Consider the following 15,986-nt stretch of genomic DNA (forward strand, 5'->3'; position numbering starts at 1 on the left):
CATAGCTTAATTAAAGACAAAACTTTAAAAAAGTTTTAGGAGCGAGAAACTTTAATTTGATAAAACATTTGAGATAAAACAAAAATCCCACTTTCAAATCAGTACAAAAAGAAATCATAATCATAAGTAGAATCTTTCAGAGACATCAATTCACTCGACAAGCAGCGCATGCGAATGACCACGGATGCATGCTACGTCCCTACCCTCGACTTGCCCGAAATATGGGTTACTTTATACCAGAGTTTAAACAACAAAATGCGTCAAGAATCACACAATTAGTACGACATCAATTCAAATTAAAAATTAAATTATTCCAAAAAACATTTATTGAATTAATAGAGAGGTTGCAGCCGATGTTCTCAACGCGAAAACGTGTACGTCGGATGTTCAGCGCTGCTTTCCTAAAAACTTCCCTAGAAGTTTTGCAATGGAGTTTGGAATATCGAGCATGATTCCACTGACTATCCAAACACCATTGTCAAACTTCTAGTCTTATATCTTATAAGAAAGAGGCGCTGAATGTCCGACTTACACGTTTTCGCGTTGAAAAAGAAGGCCGCAACCTCTCTAATGTTTCTGCTCTTAAAACTTTTTTAGCATTTTATTGAAAGATTTACAGTGTTTTAAAAATAAAATATTGTATTATTGAATAAATAAAAAGTAATACATTTTAATGTAATAAGATAAGATATAAATACTGATGATAATTATATTAAACTGTATTATAATACATATAAACATCTAATTTACAAATGTAAACAAACTTCTCTCATTTGATGTTTATAATAATTAAATCTAATTTTATCATTATGAATTATTCTTTTACTAAGAAAATGTAAAACTAAACTCAAAACAATTGTTTTTAAAATAAATGTTATTTTTGTAATAAGTATTACCCACTGAAGCTTTTCCTTTTTTGACAGTAAATAACTTTGATATTTGGTTTTTGTAAACTATTTTATTTGATAGATATTACTGGTGAAAGAAAAATGAAAAGCAACTGTAAAATGATTTTTATTTTATCTCAATGAATGATTAGAATTTTAAAAATGGAAAGATGATAAGAAAATTTGATTTCAATGTTATTAAATTCAATTATAAGCTTTAATAAAGTAAATTAAAATAATCAACTTTATAACTACAAGTTTCATTTTTGATATCTTCAGTCAGTAAAATCAAATTTAGAACTACCATAATTGAATCTGTGAATAAATTACAAAGACTTTCATAACACTTAACAATTAACATTTTTAAACTATAATTATTCAATGTATATAAATTATTAGCAATTAACGAACAAAAAGAATGAAAAAAAAAAGAAACATTAAAACAAAAAATATATAGAAGCAGCAAACTATAAGCGACGACCTTAACTCGTAGGTCTATTTTGCCATTTTTGAAACGTCGTCGAGCTTTTAAAAATCTAGTACGGAATAAATAACGTATCTTCTCTAAAACGTTTAGAAATTTTTGTAACCGACGAACAAAATTTATCATAATTTAAACGAACTTAATCTTCGAATTCGACATCATAAAAGTAAATCTGAATATTTATATGATAACAATTTTATCTCGCAAAAATGTGCCATTTAAACACACACATATATATATTATACCGAAAACTTTCGAAGCGCTCGAGATATTGAATAACCATCGACGGTTTCATCGTCACGAGTTAATTACCTCGTAGCAATCTAATCAATTTAGGTAAGAAGAGAGAGAAGACGTAATTTAAAAAGGTTAGAACATTTCACACACATTCTATTACATTACAATTACAAAAAAAAACAACATTAGTCTAACAAGATTATGCCTCTTTTGTTATTATAATATATTGACTATTACAATCTATAATAAAGAATATATTATTAATACATAAAATTCACCAGAAATCAACATGTAATATGTTTTTTATACATCACAATTCTATTTACAATTGACAATGATTAGAGAAAGATAATAAAAGACAATGGATTCCATTCTATCTCACAGCTGCCAATAAGACCAGGTAGAGTCATTTATTACACAGCATCACAGTGAGAGAGTGAGAGTATCGAATAACATTTTTAAATCTTAATCGAATTTATACAAATAACTCATCTTTTTTAAATATAAAACTTATGTAAATTAGGTCGTCGATCTATCCAGATGTTAATTGACTAAACTTCAACCTATATAAATTCTCATTAATTATAAACGTAATCTTATTTAATTAATTAAACGTTAACGAAGTCATTTGATTATTTATCGTAACTTTTACGTAAATAATCATTATTATATTTGTTATTTAACTTACTTCTCCATTTGTGACGTTGATGCCTAAATAAATGTCTCCGAACGAACCACTTCCTATCTTACGTACTAATCTATACTTTCCACCGACGATAAATTCCGATCTGGATGAACTACTAGCACTAGCCATTTCCATATAACGTATATCTAGCGTTCTACTAACTTTTTATCACCTTAGAACAAAGATACGAATATCGCTGTACTGCTTTATGCAGTCTCCGCCATTTTTCTTTGTTCGGTGACGTCACCGCAGTATCGCCCAAATGCTTTCTGGGATAGGTTCGGATTTCTATTCGTCTGTACCGTTATAAAGAAACGAGAAATTATATATAAAAATAAAAAAATAAAAAAAAAATGTATACATAACTCGTTTTGACCTTTAAATTATTATTATTATTATTATTATTATTCCTGTTTCTTTTTAGGTAAAATAAGTTTAATTATGTATAAACGCACGAGTTGTTGAATAACGGGAAAAACTGCATTAGATCTTTGTATAGGTTCGCCCGAATAGATTAAAATCTTTATTAAAAAATTAAATTTAAAATATATTTATATAACTTTATAAGGAATATAATCGATTGGCTTTCTTCCGACGATTCTATTATTCGATAATATTAGAATACGTTGAAATACAGCATCTGTTTATTGATTCCTTCGTCCTATACGTAAGCTGATTTTATATTCTTAATTATGTAAAGCAACGGGCCATTTATTTCGCAGTTGTATCGATTAATACCCAAAAAAAAAAAAATAAAGAATAAATTTTAAAATTTAATTTCGAATGTTTTAGATTACAAATTAAAGAAATAAATTTTAATTATTTATTATTTTTAATGTAGTTTTTTTAACTATTAGGATATGTTTTAAATTAATCACCATTAAATCAAATGCATTTCATTCTATTTTTAATTATAATTAAATAAAAATATTTTAATTTTTATTTAAATTTTAAGGTAGTCTAATTAATGAAAAAAAATTTTTTTATAGTATTAAAATAGTATTTAAAAAAAACTATAAATTTTATTATAAAATTCGTCTTTAATGACAGCGGTGAATTATTAAATCTTTAAACGAAACGGCTTATTAAATATATTATATTAATTCCAAAGAGAGCGGCTATTATATTAAATTTTATTGTTTAATTAATTATGGATCGGCATACAATTGTTTTTTTTTTACGAAGCGCACAGCTTAAGTTAAAGTTAAAAAATCGATAGGAAGTTATTTATTACTTTTTTAATGTATAATATAACCTAAGAAAAAGCACTTTTACCGTAAACTTATTAGAGAAGATACATCTAAAAATGGATAACATTACAAGTCGACTCCCCTATAACACTGTTGATAATTCCGTTTTATATGAATTCCATGTTGTACGAGTCACTTAGATTTTATAAATACGTGTGCCGGGCTATGAACGACTTACGTATTTGTAAAATCTAAACGACTCATACAACATGGAATTCATATAAAACGGAATTATCAACAGTGTTATAGGGGGTCGACTGGTTATATCAAATTTATTGATTGATTTACTTACTCGACTGTGCAAAATTTGTTGATGCGGATCGTTACTCATCTGGTAATTCTAAAATGTAAACTATTCATCCGGAATTTGATTATAATATATTTTTTTTATTTATTTATTCGTTAATTATGTGCTTTATGTTACCGTAGTATATAAATATTTTTCATCTATTTTTATCACTGGCTTTACTGTATAAGTAAGGTCTACTAATGTATATGTTAAATAACGGGCTGTATTTATAAGATAAATGAAAAATTTTTATATTAAAATAAAATACAAGTCGACCCCTCTATAACACTGTTGATTATTCCGTTTTATATGAATTTCGTGTTGTACGAGTCACTTAGATTTTACAAATACGTGAGCCGTTCACAGCCCGGCACACATATTTATAAAATCTAAGTGACTCGTACAACACGGAATTCATATAAAACTGAATAATCAACAGTGTTATAGGGGGGGTCGACTGTAAATATGCTGTTTGTATGCAATTTGTATAAAAAAATTAAAAGGAGATATTGATGATAAAATATTCAAGTTTTTTGAAGTAAATTTTAATATTATATATTAGAATTTTTTAAAAGATTAAAGTTTAAATAATAAAATTATTAATATAAATAATATAATAAATTGGATGATATGAAAGTGATAAACCGCATCACTTTCGGTACAATCATCAATAGGTTGAATTTTTGAAAATACACTTGAAAAATCTATTTAGAAATCTATTTTAAATAATATTTATTTATTTATTTTATTATCGCATTTATAATACTCCTATATAACAATAAAAAAATTTCCTCACTTTCTTATGGATAAGCAGAATATTGTGCGCCATATTAGAAAATTTACATAATAGAATACTTTAAAACGTTAATTTACTTTTAAAAGTTTAAATACTAAATAAATGAATAAACGTATATTTCAATTAGAATAACGATACGATTATTTTATTTTTCAAATAACGCTTTTACTATTGAATGCGGCACACTCGGTTGCATGAGAAAAAATCAAACGTGCGAAATCGCTCGTAATATTATATCGGTTCACAGCAATTGCCAGTTTAATCCAATTAAGTGAATCAAAGGGACTTCACGCGTATTGCAACCACTGGCGAAGAAACGTCAACGTTAATTTCGTGCATTTCCCAATCTTCAGATGTGTTACTACATCTTTACGGAATATTGTAATTTTAATTTCATAAAATCTTTGTATTTAATAATTAATTTGAATGATTTTTTAAGTCCGACACTTTATTTTTATTGATTTATATATTTAATGTAAACATAATAATTAACTAGCCCATAAATTTTTTGCATATCGCAATACAAGAAAATACCGTGCCATTAATTAATTACAGAATTTTCTGAATGGAACAAGAGCTGTCTTTGCCTCTGAAGAAAGATTCATTTAAAAATCACTGAAAATTTTTTTGAAACTCTTTCCTCCATGTAGGCACTAAGAGGGCCTCTTTTTAGCAAGCCCATTATGGGTTCGGCCAGGCTCACAATGGGACGGCCGGGTGATAAGGGACGGGCCCGACATATCCGGACGGACCATCCCCAACGGGTCGAAAAATCCCCAGGAATTTTTCGACTCGTCCGGATTCGATTCCGGGTTCTCCAGAGCGGCAGGCTACCTTGACTGCTCGGCCATCCGATCGCTACAGATCACTGAGGATGGATGCCATGATGCCCCTTCTATGATGACCTCAAAAATAAATAGTATTATATATTATTTTGTTGTTCCCATTGCTATCCTCCAAATGCAACTCGTTGCTGTATATTTTCAATTTTTGGTAAAGAAACAGGGGACATTTGATGAAAGAGCTGACATAGTCTAGAAAGATAAATGGAATATCAAAAATATACTAATTAATTATAATTATTTGCTTTTCGTTCCGTATTACAATAAATCTTCCCAATAGTCCCAATAGCTATATGTAATTTGCTATAAATTACATATAGCTATTGGGTTCGAGTACTACGCGTGTATATCTGTGCAATATCGGATATAAAAATATCCGGACAGCACAATTAAAATATTCAGCATATGACACACCTTACGACACTTGAGTTTTCGATACTTTTTGGCACATGACACTCCTTATCTCTCTTTCAATAGTTAATATACAAACATTTTAAAATTTCTTTCGACTCGTTTGCTCGGGTTCAGTCTTTTTTTTCTTTAAAAAAAATTGTTAGCAGCCGAACAGAGATTTATATTCGACATGCATTCTACATAACGACAATTCCACGTAGACATTTAGATACTTTCCTGTGTGATAAGTTTCGATTTTATCAAATTATTTGATTTAAGAAGTACGACGATTAATATAACATGAAAGTTTAATTTGCTTATATTAAGTTTTTTGTCATTTCTCTTCCTTTTGTCTAGTAGGAAATAGTAGGCCTTTTCCTCTACACCCGTCGTGGGTTCGGCCAGGCAGGTTGACTGGGTGTCGAGGGAGAGATTCCAATTCGCCCGAAATTCACTGCACGTCCATTACATTAATGATTACGTAACATTCTTACGGCATAACTATTTAAGATAAAATATAAAAGTTCGGTCGATTAATTTACCAATGCGAAATTCCGGTACATTATACGGTATAGTCACTAACGAGTTAGAATATACTGTATAGAGTGGCTGTAGCGACGTCTTGTTTAAAGAAAGTCGAATCACAGTTAATCTGTAATTGAATATATGTCCGCCATTTTCCTTTTAGTCAAAGAGGCGTGCCATTTGTGTTGTGTAAAGGCAACGAGCTAGAATATTCTTACTCGTTGTGTAAAAGTGTGCAAAGAAAAGGAAGAGTTTTAACTCTGGCTGATTTGTATACATAACAAGAGAAAGCATTAGAATCGTGTCAAAGTTGATTCTCAGTTTTTTGCAAATCTCCATGTTTTGAGACCTCCGTAACTCAAGTCTAAAAGAAAGGAAAATATTCTGTGTATGTGTGTGCTGGTGTATATAAGAAATTAATAGAGACAGAGATTAAAACAGTTCACTTTATTTCCCCTATTTAAAAATGTATTTCGAATTGGTAATTTTTCAATCTGTCTTCGGCTCACGGTTTCAGTATCTAAGATTATTGTCTAAAACATAACGAAAAGAAGGTTAGTTCGTGTTAATTAATATACTTTTGTTATCAAGAATGATGGATATAGTGAACAATTTGTACACATCCTAATGGTGCAGTTTCTACATATCAGTCTCTTAATGGCATATTTTCCTTGTCTATTTTTGATGGGAAAATGCAACACTTTTACCATTTTCCACAATTAGCAACTTATTACCTCTTAGAAGGATTTTTAACCTCAACAATGTGGTTCATAACGTGACAAAGGTCAAAATGCAGTTTTTCAGTGTAAATATTTTTACAAGTTGAAACCAAAATTTTTACAAATTATAACTAGAATAAAAACGCAAGAACACTGTAGCGTTTTATATATTAATTTAATCATTTTTTAGAATATTTTCCTTTGTTATTTGTTCCTGCTCGCTTCTAAAACTTTCTTTTCTAACTCCTCTTTTCCATTGGGTTGTAAGGAATTACAGAAAACAAAGAGAAAAAGAGGGTGAGAGGGTGTGGGACATTCTTTGGACCGTAGCTCCCAAGTAAATATTAGTTCTAAATTATGCCGCTACGACAAACAGCGCTAATCGCGGCAATTGGATTTATCTTTGTTTCAATATTTCGTTGTCTTTGTTGAAAATGGAATGCAGTATATGCATTTTAAATTACAAGCAAAGTTTAAACAGACATACGAAAGACAGGCATAAAAGGACTATAACAGGAATGATAAAGTAATAAAATTATGTAGTATGTTATAATTTGTTAAAAAAATAAATGTTTAGAAATTAAAAAGTTTTAATTATTAAAGAAAAAAATTCCGAGTGGTTCCCTATAGCAAACATTACACTCCCCACCGGGGTGATCGGCTGTGAGTGAGAGGAGGTTTTAGTCTGGAACCCTGTCTATTCTATATCTTAAGTATCCTTTCCAAAATAATATTATCCAGACAATGGTCGCGTATGCCACGTGAGTAATGAATTTATAATTAATGCAAACGGTAATACTTTTTAGGTTATATATTTATGCATATTACAGAACGTTCAATTACGAATAATACTAGCACTTTTCTCGGTGGAAAAATATCAAATTTTAAATTCCCTATGTTATATTTTATTCATAATTCCATCTAATAATCTTACAATATTAATTTTTTTAATAGAATAATTGATTTTTAAGCAAGGTGTCTGTTCATAAATTTATTTCATTTTTCCTTTTAGTTAATAATTTCGAACAAAGAATTTATAATTATGAATAGAAAACACAAGAATATACCGGTATATTTTATATCACATTCACTACATTCCATTTTATTTAACGTATAACGAGTTCAACAACGTTGACAGTACGATAAACAAATGATAAGGATTGTAACTACGACCCGAAACTGACAAATCCAGTTGCCGCGATTAGCGCTGTTCGCCGTAGCGGCATAATTTAGAACTAATCTTTACTTTGGAGCTAGACTCTTGTACTAAGTGTGTTACGGATCAGACTGACTTGAGTACAATATAAATAAACAATGATATGGCTGAGAGATAAGCCCTATTAGTCTCTATGTAGATCCGCCCCTGCTCATATTTAGATTATAAAAATATCGTTATATCGATCTTAAGAAGGTATGATCTTACCTTCTTAATAATAATTAAATAAAATGTAGAAAATAACTAAATTCGTTAATCAAAACATAAAATAAATGAATTTTAAATTTGTCCAGCAATAGATGGCGCCACATCATTAGCTGAAAATGATCAAATTTAACTTGCCGCTTCCAGCGTCCTCTAAAATTTGAATTCTGTAAACATTTCTGAGATTTATTTTAGTTTCTCGAAAAGTTTAGATTTCTTAATTTAAATTGTAATTAAAATGTATGACGATCTTTTTTTTAATGTATAAAAATTGTGGAATACGTATTAACCTTCACGACGCCGGCCCACGTTAAACGTCTCGTTTTTTCATTGATTACGACGAATATTAAATTTTATTAATTATTATTAATTAAATATTTATTAGGATTATTAATTAAATGCCTGCAACTTAAATATATGGAGTATTTCGTAATACAGTAAACAAATTCGGAAAATTACCGGGACGAAAACAGCGATGACCGAGCGGTCAAGGTGGCAGCCTACCGATTTAGGAGAACCCGGGCTCGAATTCGGACGGGTCGAAAAAGTCCCAGTGCCTTATCGTGGTGCAAAATCCACGAGTTTTCTCGTTACAAATCTGTTTGTTTTTTACTAATTGCTTGAAGCAAACCACACAAAACGCTCAAATAATATTCTTTGTCGACAGCTTGGACGGTCGGAAGGAATACGTGATGCACGACACCACGACAATCGAAGAAAATATTCGTCAAGACTTTGATTTTTGACTGATTTTGACGTGGGAAAAGACCACGTCAAAACCAGTTTCGGTTTTGTTTCACCTTTCGAGCGCCATTCACTGGATTGTTGAGCTGTTTCGGTGTCAAAAGTGTACATTTATGTTTCATTACATGCAACGATACTTTTAAAGAATGATTTCCCTTTGAAAAAGCGGTCTTTTGGGTATTGAAATTAAGCACGCTTCACAGTAAAAGTGTACAGCATTCTGTGAACTCTCTCAAACAGCTAAGCAGCAGTTGATTTGAAGACAAATGCAGTGCCTTTAAATGGCGTTCTAGCATAGCACAAACGATAATTGATCATGTAATATAAACGTAAATATTTAAGAATGAATGTAAAATTGAATACTTTTAATTATGTGTCTTTACACTAAGTCACATGATTTACCGATGCCCAGGCTTGTCTTTCTCGTTGGCCTCTCTCCTCTCTTCTGCAGAAGCACTTAATTGCATTATTCGTATATAATGTATAAACATAAAAGCTGTATTTATTGCGATTTCCAATATACGTATGTAAGAAATTATTATATAACTATGAGGACCATTATGTACTGTACTTATGAGGGGACGGCATGACGTTGGAGTCACCCATTTTGATGAAACTCGATGAAGTTATAGTGCATCCTCAAAGTTGAAAATTGCACAGTAAATTGAAACCTTTAGAATTTCTATTATTTATTTAAAAAGAAAATATTTTCTGTATATTCATAAAATATGTACTATACTTACTCTGGCAACAGAGTCATTGTTTAATCGAAATGCTTCTATAATTGCATCTTCGTTTGCTAAAGAACGAAAAGATGGCTTCGATATCTGGAGCTAACATCGGTAGCATAGAAATTTGTTCTGCAGAAGAATCACTGCACGACAATGTTGTAAAATTACGTTTAAAGGAATCTTTTATGTACTATAAAACGTCTTTCAAAATCAAGATCTAATTACAACCAAGGGTTCTTCGTCAATATCGGAAGTCGCAAAGGTGGTAGGAGAAAAACATTAAGGCGCACTGATATTTTTAAATGTAATAGGTTACGCTTATTTTATGGCGATTTTTGCACTTTTAAATTGTTTATATTTCGGCCACCGCTTTATAGAAAATCTTGAAACTACCCGAGAAAATATTTTTTTTTTCGAACGAGATATTCGGAATTACTTCGGGTGTTTGAAGGAAGAGAAATCGACCCCCAAAAATCGGAAACTCTGATTTCTGTATATGTAGTCAGTCAGTAACTTTTTTACTTAGCGAGGAGTCACGGCAGTGACTCTCGATAAAGATATAATTATTAATAAATGCAAAAATCGAGTATACAAATAAGCATCAATAAACTTGCAAAAATTCAAGGCTTTATGTGAATGTATTAATTAAACATTTGAAAGTTTTAATTGAGGTTTTTACTTTTTCAGCTGTTATGTATACATAAGAGAAAGTATTGAATCGTGTCAAATTTGACCCTCCGAGATTTTTGCAAATCTCCACATTTTGAGACCTCCCGAGCCCAAAAAAACCAGCAACGAGTTGTGTAACTTTTCAGGCTGTTATGAGTTTTTATTTTAAAAATAATAATAATAACTTTTATATTATTAAACAAAATAAATAACATTGTTTGTGGCGTCATCTGTTGAGATTTATTATTTTAAAAAAACTTCTTATATTTTTAATTACTATAAAATATCAAAAAGCTTAATTTTGAGGGTAGGAATGAGTTTTATATAAAAAATGTGTAAATGTTAATCACGAATAAAATCTTCATTAAGTCATTCTATTAAATTTTGGTTGTGAAAGATCGAGGGGATGAGGAAATATAGGGTGGTCACGTGTCAAATTTTGCTTGGGGTACAACTTAATAAAGATTTTACTTGTCAGCATTTGCAATTTTTTTTAAAGAAAACTCTTATCTACCATGAAATTAAGTCTTTTCCCGTTTTATAGTAATTAAAAATATTGAAATTTTTAATAACAAAACCTCTTATCAGATGGCGCCACATACAATCTTATTTATTTATTATGATTAATAATATAAAAGTTATTTTTAAAATAAATTCTCATAACAGCCAGGAAAGTTACGCAACTCGTTGCTGGATTTTTTAAACTTTAGTTACGATTTTTAAAAAAGCGGTTCTGAAGACACGTGCCGTGAACTTCTCATAGTTTTAGATGGAATTTTCTCCTTACCTACGATTCAATATTTAGATACAGGAATTTTTATAAGAGATTGATTTTTTTTCCCTATTTCTAAAAGCTGAGTCAATGGGAGTTTCATCTGAATCACGAAAATTTCCCTTTATCTAATGATAAAAATAACTGCAAAGAATCAATGTCGTATTACATGAAAAAAAAGAAAGAATAAACATATTTTATTTTCAGAAGATATAATTAAAAGTATTCTTTAACCTGTATATATAAAAATTAATTTAATGGTTGATTTGTTGGTTTGTTCTTTATACAAATCTTTATTCTTAAACCGATCTAAACCAAAGTTTGTATGTGCATTACGTACATTGCGAAATCGACACTAAGCTATATATTACTCCAAAATATTGGGGTAGTGTATAGATTTCGCATCCTTTACATGTATCGCCATCTATTGGCAAAAATAATAAATAAATGCTAATTGTTGTTGGTTTGTTGATAATAAATTGTTGGTTTTTAGAAAGAAATGGCACTACACTCACTTCTCTCTGATTTTGATCGAGAATTAAACAAGATGCTGCTGTGCAAAAGTTTTTTCCCATGACGTAGATGAAGACAGAATGACATTAAAGTTATTGATTGGTCATTTTTCATATTTAAGTAAGAAAATTTTAAAAATATTTTATCATATTTGATAAATACACGAAGAATTTTTATATATATACATAAGTAAACTTTCCGTTCAGTTGAATTAACTGTTTTACTTTATAAATTTTGAATGATTGAAAAAATGTTTAATGGTTAAATTGCACGCAATCATTTTTTTTTTCTCAACATATTTAAAATTTTTTTCTTTTTTGTTTTAAAAAAATGAATTTATTTATTGTAAAATTGCTTAATAAATCGAATACAACCGAATAAATAAGATAAAAAAAGAAGTTGAAATATTTTCATACAAGTGATTTGTTAAATATTAAACATTTTTTTTAGTTAAATTAAAATATTTAAAGTTATGAAGGATATAATTAAAAAGATGCTTACATATAGTCAAGCTTACTGAACTTTGTGGTTTATTCTCTTCTATCCATTTTTAACAAAGTGGATAAAAAAACAAAGAGCAAAAGATCCAAAATTAACCAAGCAACTCTAGCTTACAAGCCAGCAAGCTAATCATTAATAATACCAGATATATATAGATATATTTAAAAAATCTCTGCAAATTTGGAGGATTCAATATCTAGATAGTTCCTCAGTGGCCAAGCGGTTCCATTCCCTGAACACCGGGATTTCGATGGTGGGTTCACTCTTCGCCAGGACGTGGATTTTTTCGGGTTTTCTCCACGTCTGTATCGCCTGAATAGGGGTCAGTTATTCTTAAAAAGACCTCCCAGAAGGCATCCTCCATGGCAGATTGCTCAAGTGATCTGCCCTACCTTAACAAAATAAACAAACAATCCCTAGATGATGGAAGAGATGACGAATTGACGATTGGATTTTATCTTATTAAGCTGGAACTTGAAAAAATTGTAGACTTATATAAATTTTTGCTGTTGTCCTTCTGTCTTTTCTTAATTTCGAGAACGGAATGAATGAAATCCTAGACCAGCTTAGGGTAGGAGGCTCCATTGTATGCGAACCTCCGACGAGAACCGGGAGAATAATAATTCTTGTATATAAATGAATCGAAAATATTTTAAAAATAAAAATGAAATGCAATGTATACATAAAAACTATCGAACAGCTTGGTTTAATGCTAAATAAATGTAACGAAATCGGGTGTGAGATTAAATCATGCGAAAATTTTAAAGAGGAATTGGTACCATTAATATAAATTTCTTTTAAATCAATCTAACGAGCGAAATTTTAATTAAAAATATCCCCGTGAATGAAAAAAAAAGATCCTATTTTAAGGTATGAAATATAAATGGGATATTAGTAAGGAAATTGCAATTTTTATGTATTTTGTAGTTTAAAACCTATGATAATATTTATTATAAAAGAATTTATACCAGTGTTTTTTAACCTTTTTTATCCCTTAAACCTATAATTAAATTGACATTTACCTTGTAAAGTTTAAAGATTAAAAAAATAGGTAATAATCAACAGTGGTAATAACAAACTAATAAACAACAGATAATAATAAACTAATAGTGGATTACCTTAATAAATATAAGGTAATCCACTAATAGGCATATTTATGTATTTTTTTTTATAGTTGTTACATTATTTAAGCCTGCAGATCATTCGAGTATTAGCGTTTTTGCGGCACAAAATGATCTGGCTCTCCTTATTAATAAAACCCCATAACGTATTATCACAAGACGAAATAACAAGACTCTTCCTATTCTGAACCTCTCCCTAGCCACCTACTGGGAAACACGTTGTTCAAGAAGTTCCCTGTAGGAACGGATTCGATCCCGAGTCCCCCAGAGCGATAGGTTGCCACCTTGACCAAGGTTTTTCGTATTACTAATGGGAAAAAATATTTTGAAAAATTTACATTTATTATTACTATATTTTCTTTCTAAACACACAATTTTATCGTAGCATTCATAGTATTTTTCAATTTTTTGTCTCTCTGCACTTCGCTATTTCCTGTTTTGGCTTAGTTTATTTATTTATTTGGTTGAGGCCATCCGCCGAGGGAGTTGCCACCCGGAAGGACCTTTATGGGTAACTGCCTCCCATTTAGGTATACCAACGTGAATAAAATCCGGAAAATCCACGTGGTCAGCCAGAAACCAGTGTTCGGTGGTTTTGTCCACTCGGCCATGTGGGCTCTTGTTTTGGATCTAGTGTCGGTTGGTAAATGGGGTTCTTTTAATAATCACATTTTAACCTTTACCTTTCAAAATATTATTATTACAGCTTCTTGTACCTTGTTTCATGCAAACGAATTAAAATTAATGCGTTTTTAAAACTTGTTCGTATCCATTATCTCAAATACGTGTTGGAATGGCTTGTGTCCGTTTTAAAGTCGTGTGTTATCTTAAGTTATCTCGCGCATACAGTACAAACTATAGTCTGTGCAGCTAAAGAGTAGACGTGAGTCAGCCTGAATTGCAAATATCTATTTCAGATCAATGGAAACATTTAGAACAATTTTCTTGGGAGTTGACACATGGGTCTGATCTCTTTCGGCTGTTTTGTTTTTTAATTTCTAAAACGTATTTTACATCATTTTATCATACTTTTATTGTTTTATTTTTTTAAAAATTTCATAACTTACTCTTATTACACGTTAATTACGTGTCTCTTTTTTTATCCCTTTCATCTGATATAGATCCTTTTGGCTCAGGCTGACTGGTATCTACTTTTTCACTGCTTGGACTGTAGTAAATTCAAATTGCTCGACTTTGGACTATCCTGTTTCCAAAGTTTATACAGTAATTTTGTATTTCTACTTTTTAAAACAAAAGCAATAAATAAAATAAATTTACGGATGTATTGCCAAAAATGGTTTCCTTCAATTTTTCAAATTCTTTTTGTCCTGCCCCGCTAAAAAAGGTTTTCTGCCACAATCGGGATGGGCAAGTGGACGAGTCCAAATCCTTGTAGTAATACGTCGAAGTTCTTAATATACGGCAATCGAGGATTAACCATATTAAACATTTGATAATATTGTCAGAACAGTAAATGTAAATTCCCAAAAATAAAAGACTATACAATAAAAAGAATCTTCTTTTCTCCTTTCTCACACCTCAGGAAATATATAAATCATTCCTAAAATGAGAGAAAGGACAAAAGAAGACTTTTTTTTATCTTTGTAAATTTACATATTAACGTTGTTTAAGCCACGAAAATACATCAAACTTACCGAGTAATCATTATTGAATTTGTCACGATCAATTTAATAGAGAGCAAAATATGTTTCCCTCATACCATATTTTGATGATATGAGGGAATCACATCATCAAAAGACAGACAAAGATGACATTTTCAGCAAGCTTTATATATGGTCAGAGATTTGTGCAGCGAGAAAATAAAAGAGTTTACGCTGTTTTCAATGGGTTATGTCTGCACGGGTGTCCGGAATAATAAATTTTATTAAATAAGATACTTGCAAGGATAAATTACACAGGCACGTTTAACGAAAGACTAAAAAAAGTATACAACGGTTTAGTAGTTTTAAAGATGCAAATGCTTATATTTGAAACTTCCTGTACACCGTCCTGTATTAAGACATTATATGAATGTAGTGTGTTTACGAACAATTTATTCGTGCAAGATTGATTGGATCACGATTAATAAAATAAGGCAACGCAAACCTCGCAGGATTGTAAAGAAACCTCGGCCACCGGTAGGCATTAAAAATGAGAATTAATAATAATACAAGGGTTCTGAAATATAAATACTGTCCGATCACAGATCCCGGAGCCCCAGCTGGCACATTTCCAAGAACAGTCTATTTTAATGCCCCGTGAGGAAAGTGGAACGAATGCAAATCGCTGCTCATTGTTAAGCATTATTGTCGAACTATAGTTTATCATTATTCTTTCTTTAAAATAGTACACATTTGTATGGAATTAATTTCTACGAGTTCGGGTAATAAACAATTTCGCAGTCAAAA

At 30.3% G+C, this 15,986-nt stretch overlaps 1 pseudogene; it reads right to left on the minus strand.

Moving 5' to 3' along the window:
* The window catches only part of LOC111639627, a 48,268-nt pseudogene extending 45,710 nt beyond the window's left edge, over positions 1 to 2,558 (minus strand).
* Between the last annotated feature and the right edge of the window lie 13,428 nt (positions 2,559 to 15,986).

Source organism: Centruroides sculpturatus, unplaced genomic scaffold, assembly GCF_000671375.1.
Source record: "Centruroides sculpturatus isolate CEXI.00-Female unplaced genomic scaffold, Cexi_2.0 scaffold1215, whole genome shotgun sequence".
Lineage (NCBI taxonomy): Eukaryota > Metazoa > Arthropoda > Arachnida > Scorpiones > Buthidae > Centruroides > Centruroides sculpturatus.